The sequence below is a fragment of the Bos indicus x Bos taurus genome, chromosome X, assembly GCF_003369695.1.
Source record: "Bos indicus x Bos taurus breed Angus x Brahman F1 hybrid chromosome X, Bos_hybrid_MaternalHap_v2.0, whole genome shotgun sequence".
Taxonomy (NCBI): Eukaryota; Metazoa; Chordata; class Mammalia; order Artiodactyla; family Bovidae; genus Bos; species Bos indicus x Bos taurus.
This window is the reverse complement of record NC_040105.1, coordinates 142,396,655-142,420,981: the sequence shown is the minus strand read 5'-3', so window position 1 is coordinate 142,420,981 and position 24,327 is coordinate 142,396,655. Positions and strand designations below refer to the sequence as shown.

General features: G+C 41.6%; 1 pseudogene; it reads left to right on the top strand.

Moving 5' to 3' along the window:
• The first annotated feature begins 12,577 nt into the window (after window positions 1-12,577).
• On the top strand, window positions 12,578-12,919 carry LOC113887906 (annotated as a pseudogene).
• Window positions 12,920-24,327: the final 11,408 nt, after the last annotated feature.

The following is a 24,327-nucleotide window of genomic DNA, read 5'->3' as shown; positions in this document are numbered from 1 at the left end:
AAAAATAGAGAAAATATATTGTGAATATCTGAAGTGCACATTCACTAAAAAATATTGATTGATTGATTTGGCTGAGACAAGTCTTAGTCGTGGCATGTGAACACTTAGCTGTGGCATGTGGGATCTCGTTCCCTGACCAGGGATTGAACCCTGGCTTCCTGTATTGGGAGTGCGGAGTCTTAGCCACTGGACCACTAGGGAAGTCCCTGTATCATTTTCTTGACTGTCTTCCTGCCCTTAACCTTACTGTGAAATGCTCTTTATGATGATCTTGCCAGTCTTTAAAAGCCCCAGGTCTACATCCAGTGTTGAGTCTTCTGAACAATTTATACAGGTCTATACCAGCCTCCTGCACTTATCAGTGACCTTGTGGGGCTCCTTCCCAAATTTAACCTTCTAAGAACTGAAGATAAGGGACTTTTCTTCATCAAGAATCTACAAAGTGCAGTGATTCTCTGCACAGAGAAATCTGTTGCAGTCCAGGGTACAGAGCACTCAGGAGTGGCTACATACCTCTCTCTCTGCACAGACCCTGAGACAAACCTAGATTTCCAAGATTGGCCCTAATATTGGCTCCTGAAGGATCTTGTTACTTATTCCAGAAAAGCAGACTATTCCATGTTTGGCTACCAGTGAGTGATACATGCTTTCTTAGGTAAGCACAGACCTGGGAGACCACACACCGCTTTCAAGTGTCCCACCCCAGCCCATTTGTTTCTGGGAGTCACACCTTGGTTTCTTTGCTTGTTCCTATACTGTTCCAGCTTCCAATTCTCATGCCCCCTGCTTGCAAGGCTATTTAGAGCAATCTGACAGCTTGGCATCCATGATGAGATACCAATATCCATGCTACCAGGGCTTACTGTAGCTCCTCCCAGAGCTTGCAAGCCTTGGGGTGCCCAAGTGGTTCTGGATTAGATGGGTATCCTCCCCAATTCTGTGCCATTCTCTGCTCCTGGGCCTCAAAGAGGAAAGAAAGCCCTGCTTTCTTTCAGTCTCTCAAAGTCTCCCTCAGGCAAGTCCAGAAACTCACGGTTCTCATTTGCTTAAGCACTGAAGTGAAAGGTCTAGAAAAGGAATCCATGCCATTTTATCCCCTCAGAACTCCTCTTGCCTTTGTCTAGCCCTCTTCACCACCAACAACTTATCTTTTCTCATGTTTACAGAGCAAAAGGTCTTCCCTTGTGGCTCAGGTGGCAAAGAATCTGCCTGCAATGTGGCAGACCTAGGTTTGATCCCTGGATTGGGAAGATCCCCTGGAGAAGGGAAAGGCTATGCACTCCAATATTCTGGCCTGGAGAATTCTATAGACTGTATAGTCCATGGGGTCACAAAGAGTTGGACACGACTGAGAAACTTTCACTTCACTTCACAGAGCAAAAGACTCCACAAATTCATATATATATTCATATATAGATGGATATAAAGACACTGTTAGGTGTTTGGGGGAGAAAGAAGGGGTATTGTATACTTTACCAGTGACTGGCCTCCAGTCAATTCAGCCAGAAGTGCCCAAATATCACTGAATTTTTTAAGATTTTTTTTAATGTGGACCTTTTATAAAGTCTTTATTGAATTTATTCAATATTGTTTCTGTTTTATGTTTTGGTTTTTTGGCCCCGCAGCATGTGGGATCTTAGCTCCCTGATCAGGGATCAAACCTACGCCCGATGCATTGGAAGGTGAAGTCTTAACCACTGGACTGTCAAGGAAGTCCTTACATTTGTTTAATTTCCAAACATTCAGGGAATTTCCCAGTTATCTTTCCAATTACTGATTTCTACTGTAATTCTTTTTCTACTGTGGTCAGTAAACATGCTCTGTACTGTATTCATCTTTATAAATTTATTGATACTTTCATTATGGTCCAGCATGGTTTCTCATGCTGAATATCCCTCATCCACTTGAAAAGACTGTGTCTTCTGCTGTTGTTGGAGAGAGAGAGCTGTGAATGTTAATTAGGACAAGTTGTTTGATGGTATCTTAATGACCATCTACTTTTTCTATTGATGACTGAGAGAGGAGTGCTAAAGGCTTCAACTATAATTGTGGATTTGTTTATTTCTCCTTTAAATTCTACCAGGTTTTGCCTCACATATTTCACAGCTCTGTTATTAGGGCTACACACATATTCAGAATGATGACTTCTTATGGATTGAGCCTTTCATCATTATGAAATATCCTTCCCTATCTCCAGTAATACTCCTTATCTTAAAGTCTGTTTTCTCTGATGTTAATATAATCACTAGATTTCTTCAGCTTCGTGTTTGTGTAGTATATATTTTTCCTTGTCCTTTTACTTTTTTTTTTTTTTGGCAGCACCATGCAGTTTTCAGGATCTTTGGGGCTCCCTGCAGTGGAAGTGCTGTGTCCTAACCACTGGACCTCAAGGGAATTCCCTGTGTTTCTACTTTTACTCTAGTATTTAAACTATTAGACTGGGTTTCCCTTTCCTATAGGGAAGACTACCTATTTCTGTATTGCCAGGCTGACAGCATCTAGCTTTCATTTGGAGTGTTTACCACAGTCCCTGTAATTATTGATATGGTTGTTTCTAAATCTCCCATCTTGGGATTTCTTCATATTTGTCCTATTCTTTCTTTTTTCCCCCTCCTTTTCTCCCTTCCTTAACATTTCCTGAGTATTTTTAGTATCCTATTTTGGCTTTTTAGCCATATGTCTTATTTTATGTTTTAGTAGTTGATCTGAACACCACAGTAGGAATCCATAACTTATCACAGTGTACTTTGAATTAATACTGTACCAGTTCACATAAAATGTAACAGCCTTTTAACAGCACACTTCCCTTTACTCCTTTCCTTCCCATTGTAATCTTGTTTTCTACTTCTAAATAGATTACAAATTCCACAAGACGCTGTAATTCTTTTTGTTTAAAATACTCAATTGTCTTTTCAGTACATTAAGAAATGAAAAATGAGTCTTTTATGTTTACCCAGACATTAACATGTCCAGTGCTTTTCATTCCTTCACATAGCTCTGAATTTCCAGCTGGTATAATTTCCCTTAAGTCTGAAGAATTTCCTTTAATAATTCTTATGGAACAAGTCTGCTGGGGATGAATTACAATTGGTTCTCATTACTGAAAGTTCTGTAGTTATGTTCTATAGAGTCACCATGCACACTGAGTTAATGAAGCCTGAACCAGTGCCTCTAGGGCAAATACAAGGTTAGGGTTCTGCTAGCGTCTGGTCAAAACATGGTCATCAATGGATCAATAAGTAACCCTGTTTTATGTGTTTCCATTTAAAGATAACTTACTTAATATACCGACACATGTACTTTCTCTGTAAGGCACGTCAAGCCTTCTTGCACTTGGGAACACTAGTCAGCACTTCAGCACAGCCTTGAGGGTCATTTTAAATAGCAAAATCACCAATAAAAACGTGGCAGTAAACAGACCACAGAAACGACACTTTTTTTTTTTTTTAACAACATGAGAGCTGAAACAAGAAGGCATTGCTTTGCTTGACCTCAGCTGGGAATGTGCACTTTGGGAATTCAAAATTTTGCCACTCTGTGCATGTCTCTGAATGACTTCAAAAGTGCCACAAGAGCATTGATTTGGGGGGTTACAGATAAATTTCAGCCAGTAGGTGAATTTGTAAATATGGAATCCATGAATAATGAGAATTGACAGTATCTGATCTTTCTAGAATTTGTTATCATCCTTTAAAGAGTGTTGAGCTTAGTTCTAGCAGTTCTCACTCATCTGATGCCTGAAAATAATTGTTCCATATATTTTGTTTACTTACATATGTTCACAGCCAGAAGGTAAATCTGATGCCCATCACTCTGTCATGTCCAAGCCATCCCTGAATTTGGAAAGGAAGATGTAAACTCTGTATTCAGTTCTCCCAACAAGTATTGTGTGGATGTGAATGAAGAGGTGTCCAGGGGTACCTTTGCAAAATTTGGTTATTGTATAAATGACTACTTTTTAGCATCCTGTTAGGTGTTGTGAAAAATGAAGAAGAGTAAAAACTCTGCTCTTCTTCCTAAGGAGTTTTCATTTCAGAAGACAAGACGTCATACATGAAATGTCAGCATTTCTCTCACTACAGTCCTGATTGCCGGCCTTAACTCTGTTCCCCTGCAAGCCCTGCCCACAAAACTGTTACAGAGATGTCTTCAGGCTGAGGGATCAAGCAAAATCTCCACTGGATACAACAGTCTCAAGTTGCCCTATTACACGTGGGTCCTATTAATACGTTTGACATTTGGGGTGACCAACTGATTCTGCTTTAACCAGAACTTTCTCAGGAAATTCTATGTCCCAGGAACCCCATCAGTCCCAGGAAACTAGACTAATCAGCCACTGTAGCCCATGTTCCCCACAGATTTCCATTGCTTGGACATGGTTTTTCCAGTAGTCATGTATGGATGCAAGAGTTGGACTGTGAAGAAGGCTGAGCACCGAAGAATTGATGCTTTTGAACTGTGGTGTTGAAGAAGACTCTTGAGAGTCCCTTGGACTGCAAGGAGATCCAGCCAGTCCATTCTGAAGGAGATCAGCCCTGGATGTTCTTTGGAAGGAATGATGCTGAAGCTGAAACTCCAGTATTTTGGTCACCTCATGTGAAGAGTTGACTCATCGGAAAAGACTCTGATGTTGGGAGGGATTGGGGGCAGGAGGAGAAGGGGACGACAGAGGATGAGATGGCTGGATGGCATCATCGACTCTATGGATGTGAGTTTGAGTGAACTCCAGGAGATGGTGATGGACAGGGAGACCTGGTGTGCTGTGATTCATGGGGTCGCAAAGAGTTGGACACGACTGAGCGACTGAACTGAACTGAATTCAAAAAATGGTGTAATATGTGGAGTACAGAGGAATGATCTCTAGTCCTCAAATACTTTTTTTTTTAACCTGCAGTGTCACATGGCTCATAATTCCATCAGAAATAATGATGCTGGGTTGGTGGCATTCTATTGGAAATTCTTGTTAAAATGCAAATATTTCTGGAAATCATGACATTAAACAATTATCAATTATTAATATGCGATGGGAATTTAACAGATCAGCCAGTAGAGACCAGGACTATGAGAGAACAAGAAAGATTAGGTTTGACAGAAGGCTGCCAGTTTTAAGTAAGTGGTAACACCTCCCTTTTCCAAGTGTTGGGCAAGACAAGTAGTGGTTCTTTACTTGTTTGTTGTTGTTCAGTCACTAAGTTCTATCCAACTCTTTGCAACCCCACGGACTGCAGCACACCAGGCTTCCCTGTCCTTCACCATCTCCCGGAGTTTGCTCAAACTTATGTCCACAGAGTTGGTGAAGCTATCTCATCCACTGTCACCCCCTTCTACTTTTGCTTACAATCTTTCCCAGAATCAGAGTCTTTTCCAATGAGTCAGCTCTTCCCATCTGGTGGCCAAAGTACTGAGGCTTCAGCTTCAGCATCAGTCCTTCCAATGCCTATTCAGGGTTGATTTCCTTTAGGACTCACAGGTTCGATCTCCTTGCAAGGAGTCCAAGGGACTCTAAATGTCTTCACCAGCACCACAGTTCAAAAGCATCAATTCTTCAGTGCTCAGCCTTCTTTATGGTGCAACTCTCACATCCATACATGATTACTGGAAAAAACATAGCTTTGACTATAGGGACCTTTGACAGTAAAGTGATGTCTCTCATTTTTAATATGCTGTCTAGGTTACTCATAGTGTTTCTTCCAAGGAGCAAATGTCTTTTAATTTCATGGCTGCAGTCACCATCCACAGTGATTTTGGATCCCAAGAAAATAAAATCTGTCACTACTTCTCCACTTTTCCCCTTATATTTGCCATGAAGTGGTGGGACCAGATGACATAATTTTAGTTTTTCTAATGTTGAGTTTCAAGCCAGCTTTTTCACTCTCCTCTTCTACCCTCATCAAGAGGCTCTTTAGTTCCTTTTCACTTTCTTCCATTAGAGTGGTAACATCTGCATACCTGAGGTTGTTGATATTTCTCCTGGCAATTTTGATTTCAGCTTGTGATTCATCCAGCCTGGCATTTCACATGATGTACTCTGCATAGAAGTTAAATAGCAGGATGACAGTATACAGCCTTGTCATAGTCCTTTCCCAATTTTGAACCAGTCAGTTGTTTCATGTGATGTTCTAACTTTTGATTCTTGACCCACATACAGATTTCTCGGGAGACAGGTAAGGTCGTCTGGTATTCCCATCACTTTAAGAATTTTCCACAGTTTACTGTGATCCACACATTCAAAGCTTTAGTGTAGTCAATAAAGCAGAAGCAGATGTTTTTCTGGAACTCCCTTGCTTTCTCCATGGTCCAATGAATGTTGGCAATTTGATCTCTAGTTCCTCTGTCTCTTTGAACCCAGCTTGTACACCTGGAAGTTCTCCGTTCATGTACTGCTAAAGCCTAGGTTGAAGGATTTTGAGCATAACCTTGCTAGCATGTGAAATGAGCACAATTGTCTGCTATCTTGGGAAGATGGCTTGGAGAAGGAAATGGCAACCCACTCCAGTATCCTTGCCTGGAAAATCTCATGGACAGAGGCGCCTGGTGGGCTGCAGTCCATGGGGTCGCAAAGAGTCGGGCATGACTGAGTGACTAACACTTACTCACTTTGAACATTCCTTGGCATTGGCCTCCTTTGTGACTGGAATGAAAACTGATCTTTTCCAGTCTGAGGCTACTGATTTTTTCCAAATTTGCTGACGTAGTGAGTGCATCACTTTCACAGCATCATCTTTTAGGAACTGAAATAGCTCTGCTGGAATTTCATCACCTCCACTCCATTCTTTGTAGTAATGCTTCCTAAGGCCCACTTGACTAGGTGAGTGACAAGGCCATTGTGGTTATCCCGGTCATTAAGACATTTTTTTATAATTCTTCTGTGTATCCTTGCCACCTCTTCTTAATCTCTTCTGCTTCTGTTTGGCCCTTACCTTTTCTGTTTTTTATTATGCCCATCCGGCATGAAACATTTCCTTGATATTTCCAATTTTCTTAAAGAGATCTCTAGTCTTTCCCAATCTACTGTTTTCCTCTACTTCTTTCCATTGTTCATTTAATGGCTTCTTATCTCTCCTTGCTAATCTCTGGAACTCTGCATTCAGTTAGGTATAGCTTTCCCTTTCTCTCTTGCTTTTTGCTTATCTTCTTTCCTCAGCTATTTGTAAAGCCTCCTCAGTCAACGATTTTGCTTTCTTGTGTTTCTTTTTCTTTAGGATGGTTTTGGTTACTGCCTCCTACACAGTGTTAGGTATCTCTGTCCATAGATTTTTCAGGCACTCAGTCTACCAGATCTAATCCCCTGAATCTATCTTAACTGCCAATATAAGGGGCTTTGATTTGGGTCCTATCTGACTGGCCTAGTCATTTTCCCTACATTCCTCAATTAATCTACAGGCTAGGAGTCAGCCAATCAAGGCAACGTAGAGGCAAGGAGTGAGCCAAACAGGGCAAACTACAGGCTAGCAGTCAGTCAATCAAGACAAACCATAGTCTAGGAGCTCGCCAATCAAGGCATACTGCAGCCTAGGAGTCAGCCAATCATGAGAAAGTACAGGTTAGCTTTCAGCCAATCAGGGCAAGCTACAGGCTGGGGCTTCCCCGGTGGCTCAGGGGTAAAGAGTCTACATGCAAAGTAGGAGCCACAAGAGAAGGGGGTTTGATTCTTGGGTCTGGAAGAACCCCTTCCAGAGGGCATTGACAACTCACTCCAGTATTCTTAGGTGGAGAAGCCCATGGACAGAGGAGCCTGGTGGGCTACAGTCGATGGAGGTCCCAAAGAATCCAACATGACTGAGAAACTGAGCACGCACGCATGCCTGGCAGTATCCACCTAGGACCAGCCACAGATCATCCCCTCTAGATAAGACCATCAAAATAAATAAGTAAATCACAGTAACAAGAACTACCCTTTATTGAGTGGACTCTAGGTCAGAGAGTGTTGGAAGGGATTTATAGACATAACCCCATGAAATCCTCGCCACCACTCTGTAACATGGGGACCATTACTATAAATGAGGAAACAAAGCCACAGAGAGGTTAAAAATGTAGTCCAGGTCACAGAATTACAGAAGAATTCAAATTCAGGTTTTCCTGACTATGCAGGAACTTTAGATTTTTTTACCTTCAACTTTTTATTATGAAAAACTTCAGGCATATACAAAAGTGGAGTGATAATCTCAAGACCCTGCTGTGCCCCTAGCTTGAGTGACTATCAATTCAAGGCTAATCTCATTGCATCTATACCCACATTTACTTCTCCTCCTCTGGATATTAAAGCAAACAATAGACATCATTATTCCAGTATAGTTCTCTAAAATGACTCTTTTTAAAAGCATAGTCACAACATTTTATCACACCTAAATATTAACAAATATTCATCAAAGATTCAATCAGTATTCAAATATCCTTGATAGGTTCATGAATTTTTACAGATATTTTTTGTTCCTATCAACATTTAGAGAAGACCACATAGTGCAAATAGTTGGTGTATCTTTTAAGTCTCTTTTAATCTATAGGTTCCTCCACCAATTATTTTTTTCTACTGGAACTTTTTCTTGCAGATGTCGGCTGGTTTCGACTGGAGAGTTTTCCACTATCTATGGATTTTGGTGATTATATCCCAGTAGTATCTTTCAAGAAAACTGGTAGTTAGATGTAGAGATTCATTGATGATTAATTTTTTGGCAAGAGAGCTTCATAGGTGGTGCTGTGTGTTTTCATCAAAAGTATGTAATATCTGGTTATCTCTCTTCTTGTGATGGTAACAGCCATTAATGAGCATTGTCTAGATCCATTATTTCATTGTTGTTCCCGTTGTTCAGTCACCAAATCATGTCCAACACTTCACGACCCCATGGACTGCAGCATGCCAGGCTTTCCTGTCCTCACCAGCTCCCAGAGTTTGTCCATGTTCATGTCCATTGTGTTGGTAATGTCATCCAGTCGTCTCATCCTCTGATGCCCTCTTCTCCTGCCCTCAATCTTTCCCAGATCAGGGTCTTTTCCAATGAGTTGGCTGTTTGCATCAAGTGGCCAAAGTATTAGAGTTTCAGTTTCAGTCCATTGAATGAATATTCAGGGTTTATTTCCTTCCTTATTTCATTTCTGCTGCTGCTGCTTCTAAGTCGCATCAGTCGTGTCTGACTCTGTGCGACCCCATAGACGGCAGCCCACCAGGCTCTCACGTCCCTGGGATTCTCCAGGCAAGAACACTGGAGTGGGTTGCCATTGCCTTCTCCAATGCATGAAAGTGAAAAGTGAAAGTGAAGCCGCTCAGTCGTGTCCAACTCTTAGCGACCCCATGGACTTCAGCCCACCAGGCTCCTCCGTCCACGGGATTTCCCAGGCAAGAGTACTGGAGTGGGGTGCCATTCCTTATTTCATTAGGGATTGTCAAATGGCGATACTCTGTAATCCCTTTTTCACTCATTGGCTCATGTACTTCTATAAACAAAAACCTCTTGTCACCAAGTTTTAGTTACACTAAATGCTATATGTATAGAAGAGACTACAGTGACAATGTTGCTGGTATAGGTCTCCATGTGCACCTCAGGCTTGGGCTCCCTGTGATTACAATTACACCTCCAGCCTTTCTTTCCTAAGTATATCTTGCATACTAGTGTGTCTGGGTCCAGCCTTGACCACAAGAAATTGGAAGAAAGATTTTTAAATCTATGAAGTATAAATCCAGGGACTTGCCTGTCAATCTAATGGACGTCACTTTCCAGTACAGGGGATGCAGGTTTGATCCCTGGTCAAAGAGCTAAGATCCCACATACCTCATGGCCAGAAAAAAAAAACAAAACATAAAACAGAAGCAATATTGTAACAATTTAATAAAGAGTTTAAAAATGGTCCACATCAAAAATATTTTTAAAATAAAATATAAAATATAAATTCAGGAGGGTCAACCTGCATTTAAATAGAATTTCAGAAAGAAAGAAAAACAGTTGAGGGGAGGAAGTAATGTTTTAAAAAAGAAGAAAAATTCTAACTGAAAACTTCAGTTTGAAAAGACCACTAAGTTGTAAGTAGAATGAAAGACAAAAGACTTGTGTATAAGCACAGCTTGTGAAATTTTAAGATATCAAGAATAAAGGGGTGAGCCTTAAAACTTCTGGTGAGAAAAGAAGTCTACAAAGAAATGACAATCCTCATTAGCAGCACTTAAATGCTAAAACAACAACAACAAACACAAAAATATTTGTAAAGTTAGAGAAAATGACTTTGAATGTAGAATTCTATATTAGTTAAATATAAGAACAAAATAGACATTTTTAGACATGAAGTATGAAAGAAATGGCAACCCACTCTAGTATTCTTGCCTAGAGAATCCTGTGGACAGAGGAGCCTGGTGGGCTGCTGTCCATAGGGTCACACAGAGTCGGACACGACTGAAGTGACTTAGCAGCAGCAGCAGCAGACATGAAGTAAGTCAGAAGTTTTAACTCCCAGTTACCTCCTCTGAAAAAATTAATTACTTGAGGATGTACTCCAGCAATCAAAAAAACAAATCTAAGAAAGAAGACCTGGGATCTAAGGAGAAGAAATTCTAAGCCAGGAACACAATGGAAAAAATTCTAAGATGGCAACTGTGAAGAGGGGAGGCCTGGAAAGAGTCAGTAGATGTCAGAGCATTTAACAAGTTGTCCATCCAAACAGTTGGAAGAAACGAGTAATATCATGATAAAAACACAAAAACCTTTTGCCAACAACAACAACAAAAAAGACAATTAGAAACTCTAAGAAAAACACACTTCCTCCAAAAGTCATGACCCACATATAAAACAATGTAAAATGTGGCGTGACAAAGCAACTGGTGGACTGTAAGCAAAGAGAAATGATTTGAACTGGAAATTTGTGCTATTCTCCCCTTCAAGTGTTTTTTTAAAATAAGATCATATTACATATACTTCCCAGCATCCTGTCTTTTCCACTTAACAATACTTTGAAGAATCTCTCTAAATCTGTTGCTATAGACCTAATTCTTCATTGTTAATGGACAATACTCAGTGATGTAGATGCACCAGATTTCTATGCTATTAACGACTGATTGGAATTGATTCTATTTCCTTTTTTTTGCCACTGCAAACTGAGCTACTGCTAACATCCTTATACATATATCTTTGTTTATATAGTAGTGTTACTATTTCTGTTGGTACATTTCTTTTTCTTTTTTTTTTTTGGCCCCGTAGCATGTGGGATCTTAGTTTTCCAACCAGGGATCGAACCTATGCCCCTCACATTGAGAGGTGGAGTCTTAACCACTGGACCACCAGGGAAGTCCTATAGTACTTTTCACTTTAAACTTTATATACTGTTTGAATTTTTGCCATCAACAACTATTAATTTTATTTAGGACAAAGCAACTATTAATTTTATTTAGGGTTTTGAAATTACATGCATCTGAATTCAGACCCACTAAGGCTCAGATACTGCTGGTGGAAGTGTGAGGTAATGCATCCCACTTTGAAAAATTATTCAGCATAATTAACCAGACTTGAGCATGCACAGCCCTATGACCCAGCAGCTCTACCCTTTAGCACATCCAATGCAAATGCATACACACGTGCCCCGAGAGATATGGGCAACGTTGTTCTTATCACTTCTATTTGTAATAGCTCAAAACAGAACACTACAAATGTCTAACAACAGTAAAGATAAGTAAGTTGTGGTATATCCCTACACTAAAACACTGTACAGTAGCTCTTCTAAAAACTGTGGTCTGTGGGCCCCTGGGGAATCCCTAAAACCCTTATGTGGATCCTGAAGGTCAAAACCCTTTTCACAATAAGACTAAAAGGATATTTTCCTTTTTCACTACATGGACATTTGCACTGATGGTGCAAAAGCAAAGGTAGATCAAAAAAAAATTGCTGGTGCCTTAGCACCTCATGCGAAGACTTGACTCATTGGAAGAAAACTCTGATGCTGGGAGGGATTGGGGGCAAGAGGAGAAGGGACGACAGAGGATGAGATGGCTGGATGGCATCACCGACTCGATGGACGTGAGTCTGAGTGAACTCCGGGAGTTGGTGATGGACAGGGAGGCCTGGCGTGCTGCGATTCATGGGGTCGCAAAGAGTCGGACACGGCTGAGCGACTGATCTGATCTGATCTGATCTAGCACATGTTAAGGCAGCAATACCAACTGTATCACTATTCACTGCGTTCTTCACCCCCACACACTCCCAGTAAACAAAGCCCTTGATGAAACAGTATAAAAGTTAATTGTATTAAATTTCAACCATTGAGTACAGTTACAAAATTTTCCATGTGATGAAATAGGGAGCACGCATAAAGCACATCTGTTACGTATCAATGTGCAATCGTTGCCTGAAGGAAAAGTACTTGTTTTTGTGAGCTGAATTAGACACTTTTTTTCATGGAACACCATTTTTGCTTGAAAAGAAGACCCACAGACAGACTATAATTATTCAGACTGAGGCTTTTGGCAGATAGCTCCTTGAAAATGAGTGAAGTGAGTCTGTCACTTAACTGACAGTGTTTGCTACCAGTGATAACAATGGAGACAATGGAACTTTCAAATAAAAATTCCAATTTTTGCTCTAACCTCCTCATCTCCAAGATGACCAAGGAAAGAAAGAACTGTGGTAATGCCCAAAAGGGCCATGGCCACATACAACCTATTCGCTGTACCAACTGTGCCCAATGTGTGCCCAGGGATAAGGCCATTAAGAAGTTTGTCATTTGGAACATCGTAGATGCCACAGCCATCAGGGACATTTCTAAAGCGAGTGTTTTTGACACCATGTGCTTCCCAAGCTGTATGTGAAACTACATTACTGCATGAGTTGTGCCATTCAGAGTAAGTCAGTTGGGAATCCAGGAAGTCCAGAAGGACCCAACACCTCCATCACGATTTAGACCTGTGGTTGCTGCCCCATAGCTTCCACCAAAGCCCATGTAATGAGCTAAGTCCTTAAAGACTGAAGAAATATTGTTCCCTGAAAAGATAATAAAATGGAAATTACATTTTAAAAAATTCAAATTTGGGGAAACCTATCCACCACTATGGGGGCTTTCCTGGTGGCTCAGACAGTAAAGAATCTGGCTGCAATGCGGGAAACCCAGACTCCATCCCTGGGTCGGGAAGATCCCCTGGAGAAGGGAATGGTAACCCACTCCAGTAGTCTTGCTTGGGAAATGCCATGGAGAAAGGAGCCTGGCGGGCTACAGTCCACGGGGTGGCAAAAGAGCCAGACATGACAGAGCAACTAACACTTTCACTTTCTTCATCCACCACCATGAGTTTGACAGCTTCCCAAATGGTTAAAGACTTTGCTGATGGGACCTATGCTAATAGTAACAAATGTGATTTTTTTGCTGCTGTATAGTAAAATGTGTTAATATTTGGAAAGTCTGCACACCTCAGTGAAACAATATTTTCCAAATGACCAATAGAGAATGTTGTAAAATCAAGCATGGGTGAAAGATTGATTCAAAGTGCAAGATAGATTAATGGGATTTTTCTAAAGCAATTGTATCCAAGAATAACTGACACACAATAAACTGCACATATTTAAAGTATAATTTGTTAAGTCTTGACATATGTCAACACCTATGAACCCAGCACTATAATCAAGATAATGAGCATTTCTAAAACCCCAAAAGTTAGCTCATGCCTCTGTGTAATCTGTCTCTTGCACCTCTCTCTCCTTCCCACACCATCCAGAGGCAACCACTGATCTGTTTTGTTGTGTGTATTAGTCGCTCAGTCGTGTCCAACTGTTTGCAACCCCACAGACTACAGCCCGCCAGGCTCCACTGTTCATGGGATTTACAGGCAAGAATACTGGAATGGGTTGCCATTCCCTTCTCCAGGATATCTTCCCGAGCCAGGGATCAAACCCAGGTCTCCTGCATTTCAGGCAGATTCTTTATTGCCTGAGCTGCTTTGTTAATAGAGATTAGTTTACATTTTCTAGAATTTCATGTGAATAGAATCATATAGTACATACTCTTTTGGTCTAGCTTCTTGTACTTAGCATATTGTTGCATGTAGTATTCCACTGTGTGGATACATCACAATTTATCCATTCACCTATTGATGGACATTTGGGCTGTTCCTAGGTTTGGTCTACTATAAATGAATCTGCTGTGGACATTCTTGTACAAGTCTTTGTATGTACATAGACTTTGATTTCTCTTGGGTAAATAACCTAAGAGTGAATATGGTAGGTGTATGTTTAACATTTCTAGAAACTGATAAACGTTTTCCAAAGGGAGCTCCTGACCTTTAATCAACCTTTAAGCAAGGACTGTTTCTCATCTATCCAGCTCAGGGTCAACTTGACAACAGAAGGTTAATTAACCAGCCACTGACAAAGTAAATGAAAATGACCTGAAATTCTCTGAAAGGTTTGGACCAGCCTGCTCCACTCATCACAGATAAATCAGTAAATAGGTACTGCATTCCTGTGTGCAATGCCTCATAGGGAGACATTGTTGTGGATAGAGAAGCAAGTACCACTGACTGCCTGGAGCTGTACTAGAAGGTAGGGACTCATCAGTACCTAAGACCCACGGCTTATCCTAGTTCATGGTCTAGAGGGGAAGACAGACACTTGGATGATGATAACAAAAGATTGTCAAATTCTAAGACAGAGATGAGCACAAAGTGTTATGGGAGCATAAGAGAGTGGATATGAGCTGGAGTGGGGAGGTAAGGGAAGTAGTTTGGTGCCTAGGAAGATGCTTAAGAGGAGGAATGTCAGGTGGGTCCTGAGGGTCACCAGTTTACCTGGTAGTAAAGAATGGAAGAAGGATGCCACTGCAGGTAAAGGAAATAGCATGAAGAATGGACAACATGGATGCATGTGTTTGCACCTATCTAGGGAAAGAAATGGCTGGAGCATCAGAGTGACAGATTGGGCCTGAAAAGCCAACTAGGGCCATGAAAACCACACCAAGGGGTTTTCCCTTCACCCTGACAAGTATGTCTTCTGCCTCCCAAGCAAACAGATATTATCTTCTGCCAACATTCCCATCTCCACTTGCCTGGACAGAACTTTCCCATCCTCTTCACTTCCTACCCAAACTGGATCAACTTTATTCCTTACATCATGCATTTACACATTTACCAAATGTACTGGGTGCTTTGCAACATACTAATGTAGTGTCTCCTAGGCCAGCTTATTTGTATCTATTGCTAATTGACATGCAGAACTCAAAAGATGACAAATCCTTCTGCCCCATCACCATTCCTGTGGCCTCTGGGGTTTGGCCAAGACCTCTGGAACCCAGGCCCTCCCAGCAGCACACAGTGTCAGTCTTCTGATATATTTGCCCAGACTCTCATTCATACTCACTGCCACATTTCTCCCTCTTTTTTGTTCTAGAAAATACAATTATTTTCATTAAAATGTGTTATATATATTAACATGTAATGAATTTGATATTTTTAATGAATTGAATATTTTTTAATTTCTCAGTTTAATTTCCTATACAGTAAATATCTTAGATACAATTCACAGAAACACAAGTTCTTTAGGTTCCTCAATAGTTTTTATAAATGGAAACAGTTTCCAAGACCAAAAAGTTTGAGAATTGCTATACAGCTATGAAAATGAGCAACTACTGCTACTCCCAACACCATTTATAAATTTCACACACACAGACACAAAAGCATAGATACTGGGTAGACCATTTATATAAAGCTCTGAAACGAGAAAAGCTAATTAATGGTGTTGGAAATCAGGATGGGGGTTTCCCTGGTGGTTCAGTGGTTAAGAATCCACCTGCCAATGCAGGAGACAGAGGTTCTATCCCTAGTCCTGGAAGATTCCACTTGCCTCGGGGCAACTAAGCCCAGGAGCTACAACTGTTGAGGCTAGCGCTCTAGAGCCTGTGCTCTGCAGCAAGAGAAGTCACTGCAATGAGAAGCCCATGCTCCACAATTAGAGAGTAGCCCCTGCTTGCCACAACTAGAGAAAGCCCATACATACACAGCAACAAAGACATAGGGCAGCTAAAAGTAAATGAATACAATTAAAAAAAAAAAGAAATCACTACGGTGGTCACCTGGGGGAAGAAGGGGGGGCCGTGTGGTTCAGAAGAGGAGTGTGAGGGGTTCTAGGATGCTGTCCCTGTGCTGTTTACTGGCCCAAGTGCTAGTTACCCAAGTGTATTCAACTGGTGACAATTCATTGGTATATCACACATTTTCCTATACATGTGTTTGGCTTGGCTTTTTTTTTAAGTTGAAGAAGTATGCCCCATCCACCTTAGGTCTGCTATCTTGTTGTGAGTTGGAAAAGTTACTTGACCTCTCTTCACTTATTCAACCAACAATTCTCAAGAACTGCTCAGACAGGCACTGTGGTACACAGTCTCAGCCTTGTCTAGTGCAGTGCAGGAGACACAACCATTAAAAATGTAATCACAGGGATGGCAAAAAGAGAGCTACGGGGACTACAGAATGTATAACAGGAGACTTAACCTTCACAGCCAGTCTGAGATGAGGAGGGAACTGTCGGGGGGTGGGGGGTGTTGTAATTTCCTCGGTTCTGTCCTGCCGCAGCAAAAATTTGAAATGACGGATGGATCAGTGTTACAGCTCAGTTTTATTTGGCAAGTAAAGGAAAATACATCCTAGACGCATGAGGGCAGGCCAACCCAAAAGAGGCGAAGAGAAGAGAAGCCAGTGGCTCAATTTTGGCTCCTCTTTTTACGTATTTTCTCCTCCCCTGAGCCTGCCCTATGTACATTGGGATAGCCAGGAGGGCTGTTGTTTCACCTGAGGTTCTCATTTGGCTCTTCGGACCTTCCTTTGTTCTGTTTTCATGGACTTTTCCTCTTCTTCGTCTTTTAGCCACTGCCATTCTGGACTCCTTTTTCCTATTCTAACTACCTAACAGAATGCTTAGCTGAACTGTGAGAGATGAGCAGGAGTAAGTCACAAAAGGAATGGTGAAAACTGCCACTTGACTTCTCTGCTTGGCTGTTTAATAGGCATCTCATTCTCTTTTTTGCATATTTTCTTTTCTTACTTTTTAATATTGAAGTATACTTGATTTACAATGTTCTATTAATTTCAAGTATACAGCAAAGTGATTCAGGCAAGAATACTGGAGCAGGTCACCATTTCCTCCTCCAGGGGGTCTTCCTGACTCAGGAATTGAACCCATGTCTCCTGCACTGCTGCTGCTGCTGCTGCTAAGTCGCTTCAGTCGTGTCCGACTCTGTGCGACCCCATAGACGTCAGCCCACCAGGCTCCCCCATCCCTGGGATTCTCCAGGCAAGAACACTGGAGTGGGTTGCCATTTCCTTCTCCAATGCATGAAAGTGAAAAGTGAAAGTGAAATCGCTCAGTCGTGTCCAACTCTTAGCGACCCCATGGACTACAGCCTACCAGGCTCCTGTGTCCATGGGATTTTCCAGGCAAGAGTACTGGAGCAGGTCACCATTTCCTCCTCCAGGGGGTCTTCCTGACTCAGGAACTCAGGAATTGAACCCATGTCTCCTGCACTAGCAGGCAGATTCTTTACCAGTCAGCCACCTGGGAAGCCCCTGTGCTACACAGTAGGACCTTGTTGATTATCTATTTTATATATAGCAGTGTGTATCTGCTAATCCCAAACTCCTAATTTATCCCTCCCCACCTTTCACTTTAGTAATCATAAATGTGTCTTCTGTGTCTGTGGTTTTATATTTGTTCTGTATATAAATTCATGTGTATCATTCTTTGGCATCTCAATCCTAATACAGCCCTGTCTCTCTGTCTCCACCCCCTCTCCACCCCCCACTATTTGACCAGCCAGCTCCTCCCATCTTTGCCACATCAGCAAGGGCAACTTCATCCTGCTGACTTCTCAGGCCCAAAACCTTAGAATCATCCTAAATGTTTCTCTTCCTGTCACATCCCATATGCAATGCCATCATACCCCTCATATCCAGTGCCATCTTTTCTTGAAGCTGATAAAGTTTTAGTTTCAGGGACCCTCACATTCCAAGGTCCTGAACAGGTCCATAGGCATGTGTTCACATTGTCATAGATTTTTATGTGATTGGGAAAGATATTTTAACTGCACTCAGTTGAGACCACTGTCTCTTTCCACTCCAACATTCCTTCCATCACATTTTCCCCTTGTGTTGCATGATAGTTGAGTGACCATGGACATTTTGGGGATCCTGTTTACTGGAAGTTAAGATGTACACACATTTAGCTGGGCCTTGGGGAGATACATTCATGTGGTTTGCATTCACTTCCTGGGGTCATGACAGGACAGTGGAGGACCAGAAGTCATATTGTGATGGGAATCTGTCCTATGGCACTTGGCATAGGAAGTATACAAATCGTAGAAGTGACAGAAGGTTTGAAATGTACACAGCCAGAATCTAGTCTATGTAGAATTCTCCCAAATTATGGAGCTGTTTGCAGAAAGTTTGGTTCTTATTGATGTCTAAATAAAAATGAAATTTCTCGTTAAAAATATACTGGACAATGTAGCATACACAAATTCAAGTGCAGGCTACTCTTTTATTTTCTTCTGGTCCATTAAGCAAAATCGGCTTCCGTGGTAGCTCAGATGGTAAAAATTCTGCCCGCAATGCAGGAGACCTGGGTTTGATCCCTGACTCAGGAATATCCCCTGGAGAAGGAAACGGCAACCCACTCCAGTATTCTTGCCTAGAAAATTCCATGGACAGAGGAGCCTGGCAGGCTACAGTCCATAGGGTCACAAAGAGTCAGACACAACTGAGAGATTAACACTTTCAAGTAAAATCAATCAGAATACCTATGTTTGTAACGCAAACACCTGTAGCAGGACTGTAAGCAGTGTGTGTGTGTGTGATGTTTTCTTGATGAATCCCTGCATACCAAATCACATAAGTCTTAGAGTATCTGACCCACCCACTTTGTCTTGACAAAGCCTGACTGATCATTGTGATTTTTTTCTCACCTTAAATACATACTCACTTTTCTACCTAATGTTGTATTCTTAAAAAAAAAGTCCCACAAATCTTAACAGCTTCAAGTCTTATATATAGACTGCAGCCCTGCTTACATGTTATACCCAAACAGCAAGTCCAGATGGCTATACTGTCAAAATATATTCATAATCCAACCCCTTCTCACCACCTTGACTGCTGCTACTCCCCTAAGCTAAGCCGCCACCTTCGCTCACTTGCCTTACTGCAGCCGCCTGCTGACAGTCTCCCTGCTTCATCCCTATCATATTCCACCCCCTACAGTCTATTCTCCACATAGCAGACAGAAGGAGCTTTTCATGCCATATGTAACTATTCTGCTCAAAACCTTCCAACAGCTTCATATTTTAATCAGAGAAAAACCAAACTCCGTAAAGCAGCCTACCTGCCCCTTCATGATCTAGCCTCCAGCAGCTAGTTTGCAGTCATCTCCAACCACACTTCCCTGCACTTGCTCCACTCCACCCATACCATGCTCCTTGCTGTTCCCCAAAGATGTCCCACCAGGTACCCCTGCCACCCCCAACACAAGTTCTTCATTCAGACATCCACGTGGCTTTTTCTGTCACTTCCTTCAAGTCTTTAAGTATGACTGTCTCAGTGAGGCTTACTTTGATCTTGCCATGAAAATTTTCACTCACTCACCCTTCTCTGCACTCTTTATCTCTCTTACTTTGCTCTCTACTTCTTTTTTCCAATAGTGCTTATCCCTTTCTAAAACACTAGGTGGCTTACTTATTGATTTTACTTATTCTTTTTAATCTCTCGCTTCCTTCTAGAATACAACCTGCTAACAGGCACAGGAATCTTAATTTACTCATTGCTATGGTGGCTCCCTGGTAAAGAATCCACCTGCCAATGCAAGAGATGCAGGTTCAATCCCTGGCTCAGGAATATCCCCTGGAGAAGGAAATGTCAACCCATTCCAGTATTCTTGCCTGGAAAATCCCATGGACACAGGCCAAGGGGCCACAAGAGAATCGGACAGGACTAAGCAACTAAACAACAACTAATATCCTCAATATTTAGAATAGTGTCTAGCACTTAGTAGGCACTCAATAAATATCTGTTGAATGAATAAATAAATGAATCAAGAGTAGCCCAGGCAGTGGGAATGCAAATGCAAAGGTGAGAGGTGAAAGATGTGTGGCTTATTCAAAGAATTCAAAGAAGTCCCTAAGAGTATGGTCAAAAAGGAAAGTGGCTCAATCTGGAGTCAGAAAAGTTAGGCAGGAGCCAAAGGGGGAAGAGATCTGTAGACCAGAGTAAGAAGTCCCAAGCAAGGAAAATTCGTTGAGGAGTTATAACCAAGGGAGTGATGTGATCATAGTTCACAGATACCATTGGCAGTTGTATATAGAAAATGGATCCCTGTGATGGTGGTGACAGGGGTGGGGGAGCAGGGTAAGGGGGTGAAGACCAGAGGCAAAGAGAGCAGTTAAGAGGCTACTGAAGCAGTTCAGGTGAGAGACAATGGTGTCTGACTACTTCGGGTGGTAACAATGGATATGGAGAGAGGTGGAAAGATTTTTTATTTAGGAAGTAGAATCAAGGACTTCCCTGGTGGTCCAGTGGTTAAGACAGTGTCTTCCACTGCAGGAGGCATAGGTTCAATCCCTGGGGAGGGAACTAAGGTCCCACATGTGGGATGCAGCCAAAATTCTTTTAAAAAGGAAGTAGAATCAGAAAGATCTGGTAATGAACTAAAAGAAGGAATTCTGATAAGAAGGGTGTGGTCATCTGTGCTGACTGCTGCTAGGATTTCAAGCTAACAAGGACTGAAAATTAAGTATATATTGGAATTTAGTGACAGGGAAGTAACAGGTGATCCTGTCGAGCCCAATTTCACAAAATGCAGATGATTCAATTCAGCCTGGCCTGAGAGCAAGGACAAGTGAGTGGGATCTAAGGAAGCACCAGTCACTGGATGTACTGACAAGACCTTGACACCCAGTGGGCTCTCAATCCATGCCACTTTTCTCCCTCCTCTCTCTTGCATTAGTGATGTTGCATAACTGGGATGATCAGTCAGTTCAGTTCAGTCGCTCAGTCGTATCCGACTCTTTGCAATGCCATGGACTGCAGCATGCCAGGCTTAACTGTCCATCACCAACTCCCGGAGCTTACTCAAACTCATGTCCACTGAGTCGGTGATGCCATCCAACCATCTCATCGTCTGTCGTCCCCTTCTCCTCCTGCCATCAATCTTGCCCAGCATCAGGGTCTTTTCAAATGAGTCAGCTGTTTGCATCAGGTGGCCAAACTATTGGAGTTTCAGCTTCACCATCAGTCCTTCCAATGAACACCCAGGACTGATCTCCTTTAGGATGGACTGGTTGGATCTCCTCACAGTCCAAGGGACTCTCAAGAGTCTTCTCCAACACCACAGTTCAAAAGCATCAATTCTTCAGCGCTCAGCTTTCTTTATAGTCCAACTCTCACATCCATACACAACCACTGGAAAAACCATAGCCTTGACTAGACGGACCTTTGTTGGCAAAGTGATGTCTCTGCTTTTTTTTTTTTTTAATTTTATTATTATTATTATTTTTACTTTACAATATTGTATTGGTTTTGCCATACATCAACATGCATCTGCCACGGGTGTACACGTGTTCTGCATCTTGAACCCCCTTCCCACCTCCCTCCCCATACCATCCCTCCGGGTCATCCCAGTGCACCAGCCCCAAGCTTCCTGTATCGTGCATCGAACCTGGACTGGCGATTCGTTTCTTATATGATATTATACATGTTTCAATGCCATTCTCCCAAATCATCCCACCTTCGCCCTCTCCCACAGAGTCCAAAAGACTGTTCTATACATCTGTGTCTCTTTTGCTGTCTCGCATATAAGGTCATCATTACCATCTTTCTAAATTCCATATATTTGCATTAGTATACTGTATTGGTGTTTTTCTTTCTGGCTTACTTCACTCTGTATAATAGGCTCCAGTTTCATCCACCTCATTAGAACTGATTCAAATGTATTCTTTTTAATGGCTGAGTAATACTCCATTGTGTATATGTACCACAGCTTTCTTATCCATTCATCTGCCGATGGACATCTAGGTTGCTTCCATGTCCTGGCTATTATAAACAGTGCTGTGATGAACATTGGGGTACACGTGTCTTTTTCAATTCTGGTTTCCTTGGTGTGTATGCCCAGCAGTGGGATTGCTGGGTCATAAGGCAGTTCTATTTCCAGTTTTTTAAGAAATCTCCACACTGTTCTCCATAGTGGCTGTACTAGTTTGCATTCCCACCAACAGTGTAAGAGGGTTCCCTTCTCTCCACATCCTCTCCAGCATTTATTGCTTGTAGACTTTTGGATCACAGTCATTCTGACTGGCGTGAAATGGTACCTCATAGTGGTTTTGATTTGCATTTCTCTGATAATAAAAGAGACCATAGCAAAAATCAACAAAGCCAAAAGCTGGTTCTTTGAAAGGATAAACAAAATTGACAAACCATCAGCCAGACTCATCAAGAAACAAAGGGAGAAAAATCAAATCAATAAAATTAGAAATGAAAATGGAGAGATCACAACAGACAACACAGAAATACAAAGGATCATAAGAGACTACTATGAGCAATTATATGCCAATAAAATGGACAACGTGGAAGAAATGGACAAATTCTTAGAAAAGTACAACTTTCCAAAACTGGACCAGGAAGAAATAGAAAATCTTAACAGACCCATCACAAGCACAGAAATTGAAACTGCTTGTAGACTTTTGGATCACAGCCATTCTGACTGGAGTGAAATGGTACCTCCTTGTGGTTTTGATTTTGAATATGCTGTCTAGGTTGGTCAAAACTTTCCTTCCAAGGAGTAAGCGTCTTTTAATTTCATGGCTGCAATCACCATCTGCAGTGATTTTGGAGCCCCCAAAAATAAAGTCTGACACTGTTTCACTGTTTCCCCATCTATTTGCCATGAAGTGATGGGACCAGATGCCATGATCTTAGTTTTCTGAATGTTGAGCTTTAAGCCAACTTTTTCACTCTGCTCTTTCACTTTCATCAACAGGCTCTTTAGTTCCTCTTCACTTTCTGCCATAAGGGTAGTGTCATTTGCATATCTGAGGTTATTGATAGTTCTCCTGGCAATCTTGATTCCAGCTTGTGCTTCCTCCAGCTCAGCATTTCTCATGATGTACTCTGCATATAAGTTAAATAAGCAGGGTGACAATATACAGCTTTGATGTAATACTTTTCCTATTTGGAACCAGTCTGTTTTTCCATGTACAGTTTTAACTGTTGCTTCTTTACCTGCATACAGATTTCTCAGGAGGCAGGTCAGGTTGTCTGGTATTCCCATCTCTTGGAGAATTTTCCACAGTTTGTTGTGATCCACACAGTCAGGGCTTTGGCATAGTCAAGAAAGCAGAAGTAGATGTTTTTCTGGAACTCTCTTGCTTTTTGTATGATCCAACAGATGTTGGCAATTTGATGTCTGATTTCTCTGCCTTTTCTAAATCCAGTTTGAACATTTGGAAGTTCATGGTTCATGTACTGTTGAAGCCTGTCTTGGAGAATTTTGAGTATTAATTTCCTGGCATGTGAGATGAGTGCAATCGTGTGATAGTCTGAACATTCTTTGGCATTGCTTTTCTTTGGGATTGGAATGAAAACTAACCTTTTCTAGTCCTGTGGCCACTGCTGAGTTTTCCAAATTTGCTGGCATATTGAGTGCAGCACTTTCACAGCATCATCTTTCAGGATTTGAAATAGCTCAACTGGAATTCCATCACCTCCACTAGCTTTGTTCATAGTGATGCTTCCTAAGTCCCACCTGACTTTGTATTCCAGGATGTCTGGCTCTAAGTGAGTAATCACACCATTGTGACTATCTGGATCGTAAACATCTTTTTTGTATAGTTCTTCTGTATATTGTTGCCATCTCTTCTTAATATCTTCTGTTTCTGTTAGGTCCATACCGTTTCTGTCCTTTATTGAGCCCATCTTTTCATGACATGTCCCCTTGGTATGTCTAATTTTCTTGAAGAGATCTCTAGTCTTTCCCATTCTATTATTTTCCTCTACTTCTTTGCACCAATCACTGAGGAAGGCTTTATTATCTCTCCTTGCTATTCTTTGGAACTCTGCATTCAAATGGGTATATCTTTACTTTTCTCCTTTACCTTTAGCATCCCTTCTTTTCTCAGCTATTCGTAAGGCCTCCTCAGACAACCATTTTGCCTTCTTGCATTTCTTTTTCTTGGGGATGGTCTTGATCACTGCCTCTTGTACAATGTCACGAACCTCCATTCATAGTTCTTCGGGCCCTCTGTCTATCAGGTCTAATCCTTTGAATCTATTTGTCACTTCCACTGTATAATTATTGTAAGGGATTTGATTTAGGTCATACCTGAATGGTCTAG